Genomic DNA, 18841 nt, shown 5'->3' on the forward strand with positions numbered 1-18841 from the left:
TAAAGACAGCTCCAGAGAAAAGCTCACACGTAACCACAGACCTAAATTAAAAACCGTTATGAAAGCAATAGTTCAGTTCAAAACCAAATGGATTGATTATGAAAATTAATAAATAATGCTTGTCTCATACAGTCTCTCTCATGAAGGCACTGTCACAGTACCAGACAATGGAAGCAACAGCATTTACTCCAGTTCATAAATGGGAAATTTGACGCAAGGAGTGACTTGTCCTGTGCTACCTCCCAGGTCAGTAACCAAGCTGAAATCAGACCCAAGCAATCTCAGCCAGCAGCACGTCAGCCAGGAGCCACACTGCCTCCCAGACACTAAGGGAGATGCTCTGAAGCAGATAATTAACCTTTCAAATCCACACTGAGCTTTAGTTTTCCCTTTCCAAAAAGCAGAGGGAAGACTCAAGATTGACATACAGTTGAAAGCTATCTCTTTCAAAAACGGAATTTGAGAGAGAAGAATTTGGCATGCTAAAGCAAGATCTTTATGTCAAGTCTGCATGTAATGGAGCCTCATACATTGTGGTTGGGAACGAAGATTTAACAAGGTGGCTGTGCAAAAGAGGGCACTACAGTTAAAGCTGAATGCTCTCTGGAAGTGATTAAATGAGTTACAGTCCATACCTAGAGGATGCCCCGAACTGACAGTTTGGAAAGTGACTTTAATGGTGTCGGTAGAAATGGAGGGTGACACTCATGACAGGTAGTTTGACATTACATTGAGCACTTGGCTCCAGAGCACCTGCCATTTCCCTACATATTGATTTCATGGTGTTTTTCCACCTGTCTAAAGCCCAAATACCTTGCAAAGGACTCAGTCTTCTTTCCAGGACTTGTCAAGAGCAGAAGGAAAATGTGCCTTTGTCATTGGATGGTGCCTCAAGCTGACCCAGCTGCCTGGGTATCTGCCACTCCAGCCATCACCCCTCTTCACCCTCAGGGACCCACCAGGCAATTCAGCCATAGGCAAAGACAGCAGACAATGAGCAGGCAGAGCACATTGCTGTGGCTTGCCCAAGGAGCAGGTAAGCTCGGGGTGTCAAGTCCTCCCCAACCTCAGCACCATGGCATCTGCACTGCCCAGTATGCAAGCTGCTGAGCTTGGAGGGGCCACAAAAGTCTCCTCCCATACTGAAGTGAAGAGTGCCTACTCCTAGGAGCAACCTGAGGAACAAGAGGAAGTCTGCAGCAGAGAGTACCCACACACAGCAGATATCCACCTGCCTATATTTCATCCCAAACCCAGGGAAGTGGGAGCTGAGCCTAAGGTCTGTCAGTTCCACAGTCGACCAGCACTGTCAGCCCACTGATCCCAGCCCCTGCTGGCTGTGAGCTCAGGTCCCTGTGGGAGCTCCCTCTGCAGAAGAATAACTGATTCTCAGGCCTTTTCTCATGTTAAGTTCAGCAACCCATTTCCAGAGCTGGGAAGGGGACAACGGGAAAAGCAGGCTACTCCAGTGGCTGCCTCCTCCACCGGTACAGGGGTCCCACTGCAGCTGGCTCGGGTGCCCATGGTGGGAAGCAGGCATCATGCAAGTGGCGACAGCAGGGAGGGCAGCAGTAAAGCAGTGCAGCCTGTGAGGCTTAAGTGGCTCTTCTGACTTTAACACTCTTCAAAGGCAGCATAGGAAGGAAAAGCAATTTTCCAGTTGTGTTTCTTTGTGCTGCATAAAACGGTGCCAAGATTATTCTTGAGGCTCTTTCAAACCTGCTAATTTCTCCCCAGTGCTTCAGTGTATTTTTACCTACTCCATTTTTCTTAGAAGGCTTTATGGAAAAGTGGCAGAGGGGAAGGACTGTTATTTCAGCTACTCTGACTGAAAACAGAGTGGTTGTTTCTAAGAATATGTAGTAGGTATCAAGTGTTTTGTGTATTTTCTTCACCCCCTTCCCTAACTCCCAGAGACAAGGAGAAGAGCTGTCTCTGCACACCCCAGCTGCTCCTTTGAGAGCAGAGACATTTGTGTTGCCTCCAGGGAAATATGGTGAAGAACAGACTTCATAGCCCTGGTATTTCTGATTTTACAAAGACAGAAGGACATTTGCAAGCTTTTCTTTATGTATCACAAGGGAACAGGAAGATTAAAAACATGGACCTGTTTTCTCCTCCTGCTGCTTTTAAGAGTCTCTCAGCCCTCAAGCCTATTCAAGTGCAGGACAAGCCTAGGTGCACATGGGCAGCCCAACCTGCTGCATTAAAGGACATCTTGGAGGTACAGACCTGTTGGACAAGTGATCCAGGCAAATGACCTGACAGAAACAGCACAGGGGGTGTCGTGGGCTTTGGAGAAGCATGTGAGGGATGGACATGGGACCAAAAAAAAAAAACAACCACCAGTCCCACTTTCCCCATTCCACAGCCCTGCTGGCACCCACAGTTCAGCCCTCCTTCTCCAGGCAGCATCACCTTGTGAAGCATCCAGACCCCAGCCAAGACAGCCTGCAAGTATGACTATACGACTGCATTTTCTACAGTACCTTTCATAAAGCAGGTTGTTATTTTCCTGGCAACTCGCTCATGAGCTACTGAGCAATAGGCAGGTTTTCCTCTTTGATGGTAACAGCCGTATATTTCTGACACAGGCATATTGATTGCATCTCTGTAGCACCCAAATTCAGTTCTTTTCATAGAGGTTTTGTTGCTGTTTTTGCCAGCATACCAAGAATGTCTCTTTTAAAAATATACCGAGCTTGTTTGCTATCATGGATGGTCTGTTTCTCCAGCAGTATAATATCCACTCTGTCATCAGGGTCTGAGTTGAAATCAATCCAGAAATACAATGTTGGTTCAATAATGACCCACTTCAGCAGAATAAATCATTGCTTACCTCACCGCAAGCGTGGCTCACACTGCACCCAGCCACCTATTTGGAACCCATTACTCCCTCTAATCAACAGCACAGGTGTTGGGGGGGGCTGCTCTCTTCCCTTTCTACACAGGAATACACATGATCTCACCACTCCCTTTTAAGCACCCGTGGATACATGGTGCTCAGCTACAAGGGTCACATAATGGAGGCAATGCGTCTTCAGTGAGGAAAAATGACAGTCAGAATAAGAAGACTAAACCAATTCATCACTTAATGCAAAGTGTTATTGTGCTGCAACCAGAGCATTGCACAGATTGATTACAAACAAGTTGACACCTCCCTATGGACTGTCTGCTATATTATTATAAATAAATACCCATTCATTTTGGAGTCTGTATCACTGCAGAGGATAGATTATACCTCAGGTACACAGTAAATATCCCACTGAGTACAATGTCCCTTCCTCACCAACAAATGAGTTTTGTCTCACATAATACAGTTTCATAAACAAGATAAGGGAACAGAGAAACACCAAGAGACAGAGAGATCTGAAAAAAGCTCAACTGATATTAAGGAGCTATTTCCATGAAGGACATGCTAAAAATTCAGTGACTTGCTGTGAGAGGGGAGTCAAGGGAGGGGGATGCAACCACAGAAGGCTCGTCCTTGCTCTTGAAAGGGAGCAAGCCCTGAACAGCTTCCCAAATTCTCCAGACATCACCGAAACAAAAGCAAACCATTTTAGTTTCCAACATCTAGCAGTTCATGCTAACCAGCTCTAATCAAGCATGCTGCAGCATTCGGAAATATAAGAGCAGCTTAAAAAGGCTGCATACTGGGAAGTGAACAGCCTAGGAAAAACATGGCTTGTCTTTATCTCATCCCCACCTCTGTGTGCTAAGCCACCATCTCCAGGCACCACTGAAGCACCCCGTGCCCAGAACAGCCCAGACACCTCTTGTTCCCCACAGCTACTGCCCAGGTGAGATGTGGAAGCTCAGGTACTGGGCCAAGGCTTGGCAAGCATGAGAATCATAGAATCAGCTAGGTTGGAAAAGACCTTTAAGATCATCAAGTCCAACCATGACCCCAGCACTGCCAAGTCCACCACTAAACCATGTCCCTGAGGGCCTCATCTACACATTTCTTTGAACACTTCCAGGGACGGTGACTCCACCACTTCCCTGGGCAGCTGTTCCAATGTCTGATCACCCTCTCTGTGAAGAAATTGTTCCCAATACCCAATGTAAACCTCCCCTGGTGCAGCTTGAGGCTGTTACCTCTTGTCCTATCGGTTGTTACCTGGGAGAAGACTCAAAGGAAAAGCCCTTCTCATGAGATGAGATGGGGCCAGCTCAGCCTAGTGGAGTATGAGGTGAGAATTGGTTAAAGGAATGCTCTGCCATATATGCACTATTTATTGACCATTTCTCTTATTTACCCTGGGGTTTTTAAGCACTCTGCACCCAGGAGGCAGTATTTTAAGCCGAGAGCAGAAGTACCACCATCAGCTCTGCTCTCAGTACCTGTGCTTGAGTCAGAGCAAGGCTCCTCCTGCAGCCCCACGGCTTCAGCAGTTCTCTGTTCACGTACTGCTGCAAAAAGAAATACCTTCTTAATACTGTCTTTCCTCCTCTGTGCTACTCAGCCGGCTTGCAGTAGTTTGCGAGAACTGAGGCTTGTTTGAGAAACGCTCTTCCACCCTCACACAGATTGTGACAGCCCCTGGAAGAGGAAAAAACAGCTACAATGGCTTTTATCAGTCTTTCACACATCGGGGAAGGAGTGACACCCTTGCTGGGCTGTCCTTACACACACATGTAGGCTGGGGGAAACGTCACCTCCACGATTCACAAGGCAAGACTGGAGGTGTTGCATGCAAGTACGGTGATTGCACCCCTTCACCTTCCAGATGACCTGGTGCTAGGGAGTTTGACGGGCACAGGCAACTCCTCTGAAAAAATAAAAGCTTCCACTTCACGGGATTTATTCTGCCTTGAAGGGATCGGGAAGCTTGATGTTCGCTCACATTTTGGCTTCCAAAGCCAAGCTGAGCCTGTAGGTGGGCTTTAAGAAACGGATGAAAATCTGCAGGAGGAGTGCTGGAGCAGGAGCACAGTGCTGGCAGGGTCTCTCAGCCCTGCTCAGCAGAGAAAGCAGGCAGCCCTGCATGAGCACACAGCAAGGGCACACCAGCACTTGCCAGCTGATGCTGTTTGTCCCTCCGCACAGCTCCACTCTCCTCTAATTCACAGCCAGTCGCACGACATCTCCCAGCTCCTTCCAAAAGGCCTCAAGATGCTGGCAGCAGAGGTGGGGTTATACTGCCATTAGAAAGCTGCAAGAAATAAATAAGATAAATTATATTCACCACAAACAGTCAAGCTGTGGGCTCAGGGTTTCCACCTCATTTTCCTTTCAGTGACTGGATTGCCAGACAGGTCTACGGAAACCAGCTCAGAAAAGACCCTTGCCAAGATCGAGCATTTCGCACTACCCCTGATGCTCGAGCCTTGCATCCCTCCTTCTCCAAACTGAGTAAGAGAAAACCTTCGAGACCCTTTTGGTTTTGGATATGTCAAAAAGAGAAAAATCCTCAACCTTCCCACATCCTCTAGAAAACAAACAGGAATTGTCCCATTTCACAGACGAGGAGGCTGAAAAAAACCAGCCAACAGACTGGAGCCAGGCAGAGCTGAAGAAGTTACAGAAAAGCAAAGAAATAATCCGGATTTGCAGTTGCCAAAGCCTGTGCATCGCTGTCACACACAGGGAGACCTCACATGCAGGAGAACAGCTCTGAAAAGCAACAGTATTGTTTGCTAATGCCGGTAGCAGAATATAAAGTGGAAACAAAAGCAGCATCTTTTATGCCTCTTTCCATCATCTCCTTTTTATATTTTCCTTCACTTCACCAGCAGAGAAACATTTCCCTATGCAGGCACAAAAAAAGTTAAGATAATCAGGCAATTTTCCATCTCCAATCAAAATGGTAACCTTCCCTTTGATTATAAATTCCAAACAAAATTAATATTGTTCCATTTTCTTTAACTCTTTTACAAAAAGCAATTGCCATTTTTCAGTCGTCTCTCCTGGCTTTCTCCCTACACATTATTTTCACTCCAAGCCTTTCTAAGCATGTTTTTTAAAAGCAGTAACTGATATTCAAAGAATCATAGAATGGTTTGGGCTGGAAAGGACCTCAAGACCATCCAGTTCCAGCCCCCCTGCCATGGGTAGGGACACCTCACACTAGACCATGTCATCCCAAGACTCCCTGGCCTTGAACACTGCCAGGAATGGGGCAGCCACAGCTTCTCTGGGCAACCTGTGCCAGGGCCTCACAGCCCTCACAGGGAAGAACTTCTTCCTTATATCTAACCTGAACTTCCCCCGTTTAAGTTTGAACCTATTACTCCCTGTCCTATAGCTGCAGTCCTAATGAAGAGTCCCTTTCCAGCATCCTTGTAGGCCCCCTTCAGATACTGGAAGGCTGCTATGAGGTCATCCAACACAGAGCTGCTCTTTCCATTTCTCTTTTGGTTTAACAGAACCCTACAGACCACAGTGAAGATGATTTCAAGCCATCACCCTATTTCATATACCCTCATTCCCTTTTTCCTCTGCAAGAGAACCCCATTATAGAAAGACAAGACATAACACCTGGTGCTGCCAGGCACCCTTCAGCTCCCCCTTCACGTGGGGCATATCCTTCCAGCCCACAGCCCGGGGCTCTGCTGTGCTCTCACCAAGATTAAATAGGAAGGAGAAGATGAGTTCAGAGGTTGCATGGCTCATTGCACTATTGCAGAAAGTGCCCCTGCAGCTCTTGTACACTAATGAAAGCAGAATAGGAAAATTTTGCTAAGTAGCTACTATGAGAACAGAGACAAATTGCAGCAAAACCACAATACAAGTGCTTTGTGTCCCTACATGCACCTCAAAAAGCCACAGAGTTTACATTAGATCAAGGATTTTGCTTGCATCCTGATAAACAATAAAATTATGAGAGCCATTGCACTTTATCACCAGATCTGCAAGTGTCACACTGAGGGATTCAGTGCCTGTCTCCTGCTCCACCAAGAGGGGAGCAGAGCTGCTGAAGAAATCAATTATTTCAGACATGCGAGGGGATGCAACTCAAACACACAAGTCCCATCCAAGGCTTTACTGGATGGGCAGGACCACTTGTTAGATTTGCATCTGTGGGGTGGTGGTGATTACTTCCAAATTTGGAGCACCTCTGCTATGAAGACAGGCTGAGAGAGCGGGCTTGTTCAGCCTGGAGAAGAGAAGGCTCCAGGGAGACCTCAGAGCAGCTTCCACTGCCTAAAGGGGGCTACAAGAAATCTGAAAGGGGAGCTTTTTGCAGGGGCAGGTAGGACTAGGATGAGGGGGAATAGTTTTAAACTAGCAGAGGGGAGATTTAGATCAGATATTAGGAAGAAGTTATTCACTGTGAGGGTGGTGAGGCACTGGCACAGGTTGCCCAGAGAAGCTGTGGCTGCCCCATCCCTGGCAGTGTTCAAGGTCAGGTTGGGCAGGGTTTTGGGCAACCTGGTCTAGTGGAAGCTGTCCCTGCCCATAGGACCCCCTTCCTATGTATATTACCGAGGTCACAAGAGAATAGTGAGCAACACACTGCAAACACTCTTTGCTCTGGGCTGATGCACAGCACAGCAGGGGGATGGTAGAAACAGCCCATGGACAGGAAAGAAAAGATGTGACCCTACGTGAGACCTGAGGGTCCAAGTAGCCCTCTCACCTCTCTCTCATGAGCTCTTAGCAACACAGTTTAGACAAGATGAGCATCTCACCCTGTGGCAGGTCAGCCTGCATCCCAGGAGGTCATCGCTGCAGCACCCTCGCCCACCGGGCAGGGCATCCAGGACACTTGAGGTTTTATCTTACTTGTGCATGAGGATATCAGTGTGATGCACAAGGGTGCCTGCATGTCATCCCTTAGGGGTGAGAGAAAAAAGGCCATGCAGTAAAATAAAGGCAGGTCTGTTATGGCAGTGTTTATATGCTCCATTGCCCACCAAACTGAAAAGCAGCAATATTCCCAGTGTAAAAAAGCCCAGCTTCTGAGGTTCTCTTCCAAGTTAAAATCTTTAAGGAAGCAAATTCTGTAATGCTGAGGACATCTATGATGCTAAACCCACACCAGAACGTAAATAAAAAGTAGCAAAAGCCAGATTTGCCTTGTTATCAGCCCTTCCTAAAGCACTGCTTATTAGTGCCATAACTATCTGGCTGAAGCATCCTTAGAATTTAATAAAAACCTGAAGGAAAAGGAGGGGATGATGTTATGCCATACAAGAAATATTTATTCTTTGCAGCTAAGATAACACAAACACGGAGGCTAACATGGCCAGCAAAAATTTCCCATAGCATGTACTCTTATTTCTCTGTAGCCTAGTCACCCTGTCAGCTTAATTAAAGGGTAAATTAAAACACGCCACAACCCAGAAAGACTGGGGGTTTTTTATATGTAAACTCCAGAAACTAGATGAACATTTTTCCTTCCTTGCAGTGTGGATGCAGTGTGGGCTCTTTCTCATTTACTATTGGGTTTGGTCTGTGCTCTCAGAGAAAGAAGATTAAAGCATGCTCAGTCCTACCACCTGCACTTTGCAATGGCAAGGACAGACTAGGGCCAGATGGCCACCAGCTTCCCATGCCTGGCTAGGAAAGGGTTCTCAGGAAACATAAGCAGCACTGAATGTCATTCGCAAACTGAAGGGGGATGAAGAAGAGGAAAACCTTAATATCAGCATAATTGAAAATACGGGTTTTAGTCACTTACACGCCCTCTCCAAATAGCTTGCCTTCCCCCCCTACCCCGCTTAATTTAACCATCCGTTCTGCCGGCTTCAGAAATTCCCTGTATAGACAGTGACATCTAGTGAAGGAAAACCGAACTTCTGCAGAGACAGGGCTGCACCTGCGAGAGCCGAGACCGGGATTTGGAAATGCTGGAAGGGAGATCACCAAGGGTCACTTGCAAACAAGGCAGAATTACAACCCAGCAGAAACTCATTTATTCACCTAGCAACAAAACTTGCGTGCTTGCGAAGCTCTGCATTTCACTTGCCTGGGAAAAAAACTATAATTGAAAGCAAGGCTGAGTTCACAGGACATTTCTGATTGCTGGAAGGGCTGCCAAGTGCTGGCTGGAGCCCACTAATGCATGGAAGGAGGCGATGAGAGATCCTATCCTTGTAATTATACCTGCAACAGGTACATCTGCAGCTGCTGTGGTGCCAGAACACTTAGTGGCAACTCTGGCCTTTGCACCCTGGACAATGTAATGAAACCCTGTAATTACAATTACTGGAGCTATTTTTGCAGGGGAAGAAGCCTGGGTAACTTGATCAGCTGTTGCGGAGTGACAAGAACCTGAGTGCCCCTCACTGCTGCTATTAAAAAGCTCTGTTCCTCTCCACCCTGCAGCCACACCAGTCTTCCTGAGCACTCACCCTGAGCCCTGGCATGCAAAGAGCTCTTAATGAGCTCCATGTCTCTTCTCACATTGGAAGAAGTATTTCTCCAGCAGCAGAGGTGCATACATTCAGCACTAAGCAGAGCAGTTCAATTGTGAGCTGAGTAACAGGCAACACTGCTTGGAGGGACTCAGACCAGGAGTTCAAGTGCTCAGCACCACAATTAGCCTAAACATTGAGAACGGCTCTGCCCTACCTCCTCCATGAGGATGTCTCCCCTGGGCCTGACAACCTAGTGATGGAAACAAGAAACAGATCCTATCTCTGCCGTAGCTCCCCTCTACAGCAGTAAAGATCCAGGGGAGCAGACAGCAGGCTCCCAAAGCTGGAGGGAGGGCTGGGGTGCGGATAGCATGCTGCCTGCCTGCCTCGGAGCCCACTGCCTTCAAACCGCGGCCAAGGTGGCAACCACGGAAAGGGAGATGGAAAACAGCTGTAACTTCACCTGTAGCAGATGCCAGGTTTGTCATGAACACAAGGAGGTGCTCTTACACATCCTATAATCTCTTTAACATCCAGGCGAATGAAAGGCACGGCGTTTGCAGCTATGGAAGAAAGACACTGGGTATGTGGGAGGGGTGACTGCAAAGAGACTCAACTCTAAAAAGGAGACAGGTCAAAAGCGAAAGAAAACAGCTAAGGGGCAGGAGTGGCAGCGCTCTTGTGGCAGTGCCAAATAAAGCAGAAGATAGCACATCGATCATGAGAGGAATCGATGAGACATGCCCTGCTATCTCTGACGGCTGTGCAAACAGCCCAGTGAGCACCACTGAGGGCCACCGGTGCTGAGAGGTGATGCTGGCACCTCTCCCTGATTTGAGAAGAAGCCCATCCACTTTCCACGGTGAGCCCGGGATTCCTGCACTAGTTGAAGGCAGCCCCATGCACACTCAGGAGGGGCTGATCTGGGGGCAGCCCTGTGCTTGTCTCAAAGCAACTTGGCAGCAGAACAGTCATTGGAAAACGCATCAAATAAACTACAGCAAACACTATTTGAAAAACAAATAGCCCCAAGGTCCCAGCACCCTCCTCCCCATCACCCAGACACCCAAGGTCCCAGCACCCTTCTCCCTATCACCCAGACCCCCAGGGTCCCAGCACCCTCCACCCACAGCTAAGGCAATGTCATCTCTCCCTGCAAGCAGCCTCAGCAGAGCACTACCACATCATCAGAGCAAAGACATGCAGCACACAGCACTAATGCTGCCAACACTGATTTAGTGATATTGCAAAAAAAGAAGTGCTATCACCAAAAATCATCATCTCACATGTGATTAATATATAGTGCTGGGAGCGGGGGGTGTTATTAAAAATGAGCAGCTGCAGAGTTCACCATCTATCTCAGCGGAAGGCACTGAATGGCTTGGACACAACGTGCTGGAACAGGTACAGTGCTTATTAATCAAACTGTTTTGGAAGGGCCCCTGCTCTACCATACACCTGCATGAGCAGCTGTGCAATCAGTCCAGCTGTGCTGAGCTCCCCAAGCCAGCTCAGACCCCAACACCACACAATTAAAACAACACAGAGCTCATGTCACATGCCGAAAGCTACAAAACCCACGTACAAAACTCATCCCACGACCTGATGCCACCAGACACGTGAGCTTGTTTTTCACCCTTTAAAACAGCCTCAGGCTATGTTTATTTTTCAGTGAAACCTCAGTGTTTTCCAGGCAAGGAAATGTGTGCAGAGCCTGACCGAGTTTCAGCAAGCAGGGCCAGCTCTGCCCTTTGCCCAACACCTCACCTGGAGATGCAGCAGCATTTCATTTATCCTGCTTGTCTCAGAAACCAGAAACAGAGCTGGCTTTCATGTCCACTCCCAGCCATTTAAATTCAGATGATAGCAGAGGTGGTAAGGCTTCCTTCAAGAGGAGAGAGGCCATTGCAGCTTACAGTGGTACAGCCGTGCTGTTCCATGAGCACAGTCAAATGGTAATTTCCTACTCTTACCATAAAAGTCAGAGCTGCAATTGCAGAAGGTTTGGGGACAATGTGAAATCGGCTGCGCCTACCACCAGCAGCCCGGTAGGGGTTTGGTCAGCAGCAGTGTAGTGCGGGTTTTGTCCTTCGTATGTCTGCCCTGTACTGTACAATGAATAAGTGCTGCCAGGAGTGCTAAGCCCTGACCTCAGGCCAGGATGATGCCCTTCGACAGTGTCCCCGAACCCCCGAGCTGGAAAGAAGATCAGTCCTTCGTATCGCTAGACTTTGGATCTTGAATGGCACCGCAGGAGGGATGCTCAGTTTGGTCACGGATGGCGGGACAGGCAGCCTTTCCCCTCCAGAATACGTGCTCAAGGCCAACTGGAGTCACTAATGATCAACCACTGTGGCTTCACTGCACGCGCAAGCACCTCTTTCCATCCACAGGTTTCCTCTGTGCTGCCTCACTGCAGCACCAGGTCACCCTCCACTCCTCCCTCCCACGAGCTTCCATGCCCAGGGCTTGCTGTCCACCCCAGCGGGGATTTGCTGCAGTCCTGGACATGGCTCAGTGGAGGGGAAATGGATTTAGCCTCAAAAAAGGTCCTGTTTTCTTGAGATGAAGGAGTTTTCAGAGGGCAGCCTCTGCTCCCACACAAAGGACAAGCTGTTCAAAACTGCCCCTTGTCTGTCCAACAGACAGAAATCCTGAAATCACCCCAAAGTCTCAGGGGATTTTGGTTTGTGGGGTTTTTTTTAAATACCACATTCTTGGATCTATTTCATGTCCTCACCTTGTCAGCTGCCGGGTGCATCACCATCTCACATTGAGAAGCCAAGGATGCAGTGTCACACAAACACACCTTCAGCAGGAGCTCAGGAGGGTCCTGGGCAACTCACCAACACTTCCACCAAGTAAGCAGTCAAGAGATAATGAACCCAGTATCATTTCAGACTATTTGCCACCTCAGAGCACCTCTCTGGCTTCAGCCAGCTCCATAAGCCACACACTGCCCATTCTGGGCTTCACCCCAGGAGCAATAAAGCAGTACTTCTGTGAAAAGCAAGGCCCATAGTAACTCCCAGGAAAAACAAGTCATGTCTCTGCTGCCATCTTTTTCATTTCCTTATCATGAGTAGGTGATCTGTCTCAACTAGTGACTGCTCAAGCTTCGAGTTAGTGGCTGTGCTACCCACTCCAGACCTCCTTCCTCTCACACCACAACCTGCAGAATAGAAAGCTCCAGGAAGACCACAGAGCAGCTTCCTGTGCCTAAAGGGGTACAAGAAATCTGTAGGGACAGGACAAGGGGAATGGCTTTAAACTGACAGGGGGGAGATTTAAATCAGACATTAGAAAGAAGCTCTTCCCTGTGATGGTGGAAAGGCCCTGGCACAGGTTGCCCAGAGAAGCTGTGGCTGCCCCATCCCTGGCAGTGTTCAAGGCCAGCTGGGATGGAGCTTGGAGCAACCTGGTCTAGTGGAAGGTGTCCCTGCCCATGGCAGGGGGCTGGAACTGGATGAGCTTTAAGGTCCCTTCCAATCCAAACCATTCTACAGTTCTATGATGAACTCAGAAAGCCCAACTGCTCTCTGAGGAAAACAGCAGTCTCACCCAAACTCCAGCATGTACCTGCAGAAAGCACAGTACCTTTCTACATCTCATAAGGCTGCCCTGCAGGGACAAACCCTATTCATCATTAAATCTATATCTGCTGCATTACCAGCAGACAATTCACAGAGAGATTTTACTGAATATGTTCAACATTTCTGCAGCGGTGAAAAATCAGTTCTAGGCACAGCCCAGGCACACTTGCCATGACTTGCTCACAACACCTGGGCAGAGCATCCCTTCCGGCACACAGCTGCTGAGAGGAGACAGCCCAGCTGGTGGCTTGGGAAGCCGCCAGCCACCACCGCTTCCCTGCCTTCACAGCTGGGGATCAGCAAAACCTCCAGGTTTGCCAGCTCACCTCCCTGGAACGGGGCAGCAGGGCCAGGGGCTGCTCAGCACTGCAAAGCAGTGATAGGGTGGCTGCAGAAAGTGCACAAAGCCCAAAACTCTGCCTGCTGCCCAAAAGGGAGCCTCTGCTGCCTCTGCTCTGGCGTGTCCAGCAGTGCCAAGGGCTTCCATGCATGGACTTCAGGCTTTCCTGCTCCAGCAAAGCCCCTGTGATGAGGAGACCCTGGGCGCCTGCAGGGCAATGGGCAAAGCGCCCCCAGAGCCCCAGTGGCTGGGTTATGAAAGCCATCCGGGGTCATACCAGTACACAGGGTCTTGCACAACCAGCAGGGCCCGCGACAGAAGGCAGAGCTGGACGCCAGCCAGGGCTGGATGGATGCCAGCAGTGGGAGCTGCCTCCAGTCCTGTCTCCAGGGCAGCCCAACCACCACAGCACGGCCCAGCGGACCCCTCGGGGGAAAGTCCACCCTGGGCTTAGCTGCTGGCTCCACTGCTCCAGCCCCTCTTCCATAACAAATTGATTGGCTGGAAACTGAGTGGCAAATTTACTTACCGAGACACCAAGGTACTGTGAAACCAGGGCAGTAAAGCGTGACAAACAGAAACAGTTGTATTTGTTTCCCAAGATGAATGTTAACGCAGATGTACCTGAGGAGTGCAGTGCCCAGCCAAGGATCCTCAGCATCTCCATGTCATAGCCAGCAGCTCTCTATCAGTACCCATCACTTGCTTTTCAAGAGGAGCCCAGACAGCAGCAATGTAACTTCCAAAACACCATCATTCAGATATGAAAACTCTAGTACTCTGATTTATAACCATTTAGGCCAGGCAGAGAGCAGTATTACACTCTTACCACTGGAAAACAGCTGAGGCTCCTCAAATGAGGCTGGAAACAGGAAACTGGATTACCTGAAGGGCTTAGACAGCCAGGGGTTGAGATGGTCAGGACCCAGGTGGTCTCCATTACACTTTGTTTCTCAGCCTTAAGCCTGCTAACGAGCAACACAATCTGCATAAGCAACACACATGCTGCGATATGTGGTGCCTAGGCTTGTTTCAGAACATGCTGCAGCCAGGAAGCAGAGATGCTCACCTGTAAAGCCAGGCAGACATTCTCCACCCCAGACCACGGCTGCCCAGTGCACAGAACAGGAGCACAGGAAGCTTCTTTACCACCCCTTAGCAATGCCAGGATGAGGTTCCACAACAAAACAATTCAAAGCTAAAGGAGCAGAGCTAAAGCTCTCTGGAATGACCCTTCTCACTCTGCCCCTCTCCTCCCAGCTCATGCCCATCACCCCCACAAGACAGAATTTCAGCCCCTATTTGGAGGCTGTTTTCTTGGTGCAGGAATCAAACACATCATTTTGCAATCACTGAAAGGGGGAAGAAAAGTGGATCCCAGCCAGACCTCCCTGAGACAGGGAACAGGAGGGAAGAGTAAGAAGAAAGTCCTCTATACACCCTGTCCCCAAAAACTGTGCTTCCTTCAACACAATGAAAGTCACTAGACCAATCTGAGGACATGCTCCTCCCAAAAAGAGATCCATTTGCACCTTGAAGGGAAAGGAAAAATGATACTCACACAAAGAAGATTCTCTTCACCTTGGCCTAAGACACCCTCACCCCCAAAGCAGTCCCTGTGAAGGAAGCTGAATCTTCCACCCCTTGGAGCACGTAGCAAAGAGCAGAATTTGCAGAACACCTCTGAATGGGCAGCAGGGAGAAGCAAGGCACCAGCTGCAATCAGTGGTGCTAATGGGCAGCCTCCTGCCTCTAAGTACCAGCGTGCCAGAAAGTAAATCAGCACCAGGAGTTCCACTGATTTGGGCTCTGTAAAAAGCATCAACCAGTGTTATGCAAAACCCCAAGCTCTCCATGGTGCTCATTCTACCTACCTCCCATTTGCCTTATGCTCTCAGTAGAGGCACATGAACCATTCCTGCCCACTAAGGGCTCCAGTGCCTGCCAGCAGGTCAGGGGGACCCAGCAGCCCTGCCAGCCCTTGCAGAGCCCAGCCTTTCTAGAGCCCTCTGGAAATCATGTCACTATCTGGCAGCTTGTTCAGAAGCTACCACCAAAATGCTGGTGGTCACATGAACAACATAAATGGACAATGTGCCCATGTCAGAAGGCAGACTAATGGCTGAATGAAAGCATTTTCCCTCATGTGCCAAGTGGAAATGAACTATCCTCCTCTTCCTCAGACGCAGGCGAGCATGGCAACAAAAGTGTCTGCAGTGGCTATAAGGGGAGCTATTCACACAGCAGCTCCCTTCAACATCACTTGCATTATAAAAGGAAATTGAAATGGCTATGCCCCAAAAAGCTGTGCAGCAGGCCTTCAGAACATAAATAATTATTCCAAAAAATTATTAAGTGTCAGAAGTAGATTCAGAGTTACTGAGCAATTCCAGCCAAAGGCTGGCTGACATGGGTAGAAGTCTTGGAAAATTTGATTCAACAGGCAGAAACCTCTTAGGCAGATGCCTACTTATAAATATGAAGTACTCTATTTAATCACCCACACTACAGCATATATTCATATCTGAGATGAAGTGACATGCGTGCTTATTTAATGAGATGCCAGAAGTGTCAGTATCGTTCCCTCTCTCCTCCTTAGCTGTGTGGAAGACTTCACCATATGCTGCTCAAACTTATTGCTATTCATTTCTCAGTGAGACAGATACTAGGTTAAAGTGGCAAAGCTCCACTTTCTGAGCCACTTTACGCATTGAAACACTTGAGAAATCAGAGCTGAGTGCTTTGGAAAGCTATCTCAGCTATCTATGGCAACGCTGCCTGTTTTAAACATCCATCCTATGCACTGCTGCCACCTCAGATGAACTTGCTTCAGGGCAGCTTCCCTCAAACCCACAGAGATCCTCATGTAAGCCAGTGTCCTGGCTCCCAGTTTCTTCCCAGGTGCCCAAACCCAAGGTGAGGCACAGAGGGGAGAGCAGCTGAGCACTTCCAGCCCTGCTGCTTGGGGACAGCGGATGCCCCACAGCAGGGTGATGCTAGGGAGACAAAGGGCTCCTGGAGATGTGTCAAGGCAAAGGGGCATCCCAAGACTACAATACATCCCATACGAAAGCAGCCAGCAGCCACCACCCCAGGCAATGGCTTTGCTTATGGCAGGAATAAGAAGGTGCTGGAATGCGTGTGCACCGTGAAGTTATAAACCTCTGTGCTGCACAGAGGCAAACTGCCAGGTTTTTTCCTGTTAATCCACTATGGTATATCAGTGATTACGGTCCATCCCCCCCAGGATCACAGTTTTCTTTCAGATAGTGCTTTTTCAAGCTGAAAATGCTGGCAGTGTGAGGGCAGCAGTTTCAAATGCAACACAAGCGCTTTCCTGACATAGGAATGATTGGTCGGAAGGAGCTGAATGAACAACGAGGTGGAAGGATCATTATTCTCAGCTCATTGTTAATTCCAAGGAAGTGGAGTTTGTGAGATCACCGGGTTTACTACATGCTGGGAAAACATTAGTCATACGTGTACTTTTTAATTAGTAACTTAGTTCCGCTGGGCCTGGGATTTCCACAGCACCGAAAAAGGACTAAGAATCTGTACACTAATCAGGATGTTTGAAACGTCAGCATCTCCAGGGTAAGAACAGGTCAGAAAGTTAACAAAAAAGTACTTCTCTCAGTCTGTGCAGACTCTAGCCTGAACCCATTTCCTCCCTTTGATGCTGTTCTCAGCTAACTGGAAACAGGCAGATGTGCATGAGATAGCTGAGATTGCTTTACGAAGAAACTTCTCTCTTCTAAGTCGCTTGTAGCTAAAATTAACTGCATCTTTTGTTTATTTTCAGAAGGATTTTAACTCCCATGGCAGGCTATTAGGACTTTTGAATCATCCTGAGAGAGGCCAAGCAAGCACTGATTCATACCTCAGACCTAAACTACTATTCTTCCCAAATCCCAGGGACAAAGCGTTAGATGTGGAAAACAGCTTCATGCAGCATCAGTAACTTCTGTTTCTTTCAAAAACACCTTCATTACCGTCACGCTGGCTTGGTCACACACAGTTTAGGAAAGCCAACACCCAAAGCAGCAGTGAAAAGCATGTTCAGAACAGTGCCAAGCAGGAAACCTCTCCTTCCTCCTCCTTCCCGAAGATCACATGAGGAGGCAGCTTGGCCTAAGCCCAGCTACTCATCAGAGTAATAAACTGAATAATACACATATCATACCTCCCAGTCAGTAGTTACTTAACCGCTGAGCTCTCTGGGCAGTGAGCAGCCCTGTGAAACTCCTGCTAGAGCAGGAGGTCGAGCAGCCAGGTCTGGGGCAAACAGTTCTCCTGCGGCGGCAGGAGAAGCAGCATGAAGAGCCATCAGGCTAAGATGTACCTGAATGTCAGCAGTCACCCGAGAGGAGCTGAGGACACGGAGCTCAGGACACGGAGCTCAGAGACAGGCCCAGCTGCCACATCTCCTGAGCAGGACCACAAAGCCAGCGAGCAGCTTCCCCGTCACCAAGTGTGTCATCTGTCAGCCGTGTTGTGTCAGATAATACACCAAGAACTGGGTTACCTATCCCTAACACCACTGTTGTTACATAATTTCTTTGCCAAATCCTGCTAGAAATGCCAGGGTTTTAGGCTAGCTCACAGATTAGCTAGATCACCAACCATACCCTCCTTCCAGAAGCTTCTGGTCTTCTAAAAAGGAGGTTGAAAAGCAGCTGGTTACAGATGACTACACATAACAGGCATGGAAATAAACTCTCAAGCCATGAGTTTGCCCTTCTGCTAAGGGTGCCCAGACTTGAGAGCAGACAAGCCCAGTCAGGCACCACGTCTGGTCAGCAAGGAACCACGGCTCACAGCTTCGCATAGCAATCAAACCTCTCTCTCTACCATGCAGCTTTAAAGCAAAGACAGTATGAATCAGAACCGAGGTCTGCAAGGAGCAGGGATGTCAGAAGAAAACAGGGATGAGGGGCGAGAAGGAGAGGGTCAGGCAGACTTGGGTTGACAGCACGCAGCCTGCCTGGCCTAACTCCCTCCTGCATCCAAGGGATCTCTGTATTTCATAAAACACACAACGTTGTCAAAGTCGCATTTCCACGGGAGCTAGCGCTGAAGGAGCCACACTGCCAGCTGCGGGGCTGGGGCCGCATCCTTCCTGCTTCCCTTCCTCCTTTACTCCTTTCCCTCCATCCTCCCTTTCCTTTCCTCCCTCTCCCCTCATGGCTCTGAGGGCGCGGCGGCCCGGCGCCGCTCCCGCGTGACGCACCCGCGCACGTCACCACCCTCGCCTCGCGCGGCAGCGCGCGGAGCCCCTCGCTCCCGGGCCCACGGCCGAGCCAGCCCGACCCGCCCCCACCGGCGGGGGAAGGGCGAGCGGGAGGCAGCGGGCGGGGGAGGCCCCGGCACACCGACCCCCGCGCCGTGACGGCAGTGCGAGCCGCACGCTCCCCTCTCGGACGTCACAGCGGAAAACCGCCGCCGGGCGACACCACTCCACGCCGGGGCGGGGGTGTGAGTCGGGAGCGCATACACTGCATTCGGCCCCTCCCGGAGCAGCGCCCCAAGCCCGCGGCAGCGGGAGGCGCGGAGCGGCCGCGGGAGATGCCACCCCGCAGTCGCAGCGGGTGGGCTTAGT

The 18841-nt window shown here is 49.4% G+C and overlaps 1 long non-coding RNA gene across 8 annotated transcripts in view; it reads right to left on the reverse strand.

Annotated features, from left to right (window-relative positions):
• The window catches only part of LOC136018271 (uncharacterized), a 49936-nt gene extending 31216 nt beyond the window's left edge, over window positions 1-18720 (reverse strand). For 3 of the 8 annotated variants that reach the window (XR_010614337.1, XR_010614326.1, XR_010614338.1), the window contains exons 1-3: window positions 14128-14210; window positions 4640-5159; window positions 4433-4546 (exon numbers count right to left, since the gene is read on the reverse strand). This is a non-coding gene — a long non-coding RNA (uncharacterized LOC136018271). Of the gene's footprint in view, window positions 1-4432; window positions 4547-4639; window positions 5160-13866; window positions 13968-14127; window positions 14211-14803; window positions 14916-18472 lie in introns of those variants that run through there. The other 5 variants (XR_010614333.1, XR_010614332.1, XR_010614334.1 and 2 more) reach the window with 5 other exon arrangements.
• Window positions 18721-18841: the final 121 nt, after the last annotated feature.

The sequence above is a fragment of the Lathamus discolor genome, chromosome 1, assembly GCF_037157495.1.
Source record: "Lathamus discolor isolate bLatDis1 chromosome 1, bLatDis1.hap1, whole genome shotgun sequence".
Taxonomy (NCBI): Eukaryota; Metazoa; Chordata; class Aves; order Psittaciformes; family Psittacidae; genus Lathamus; species Lathamus discolor.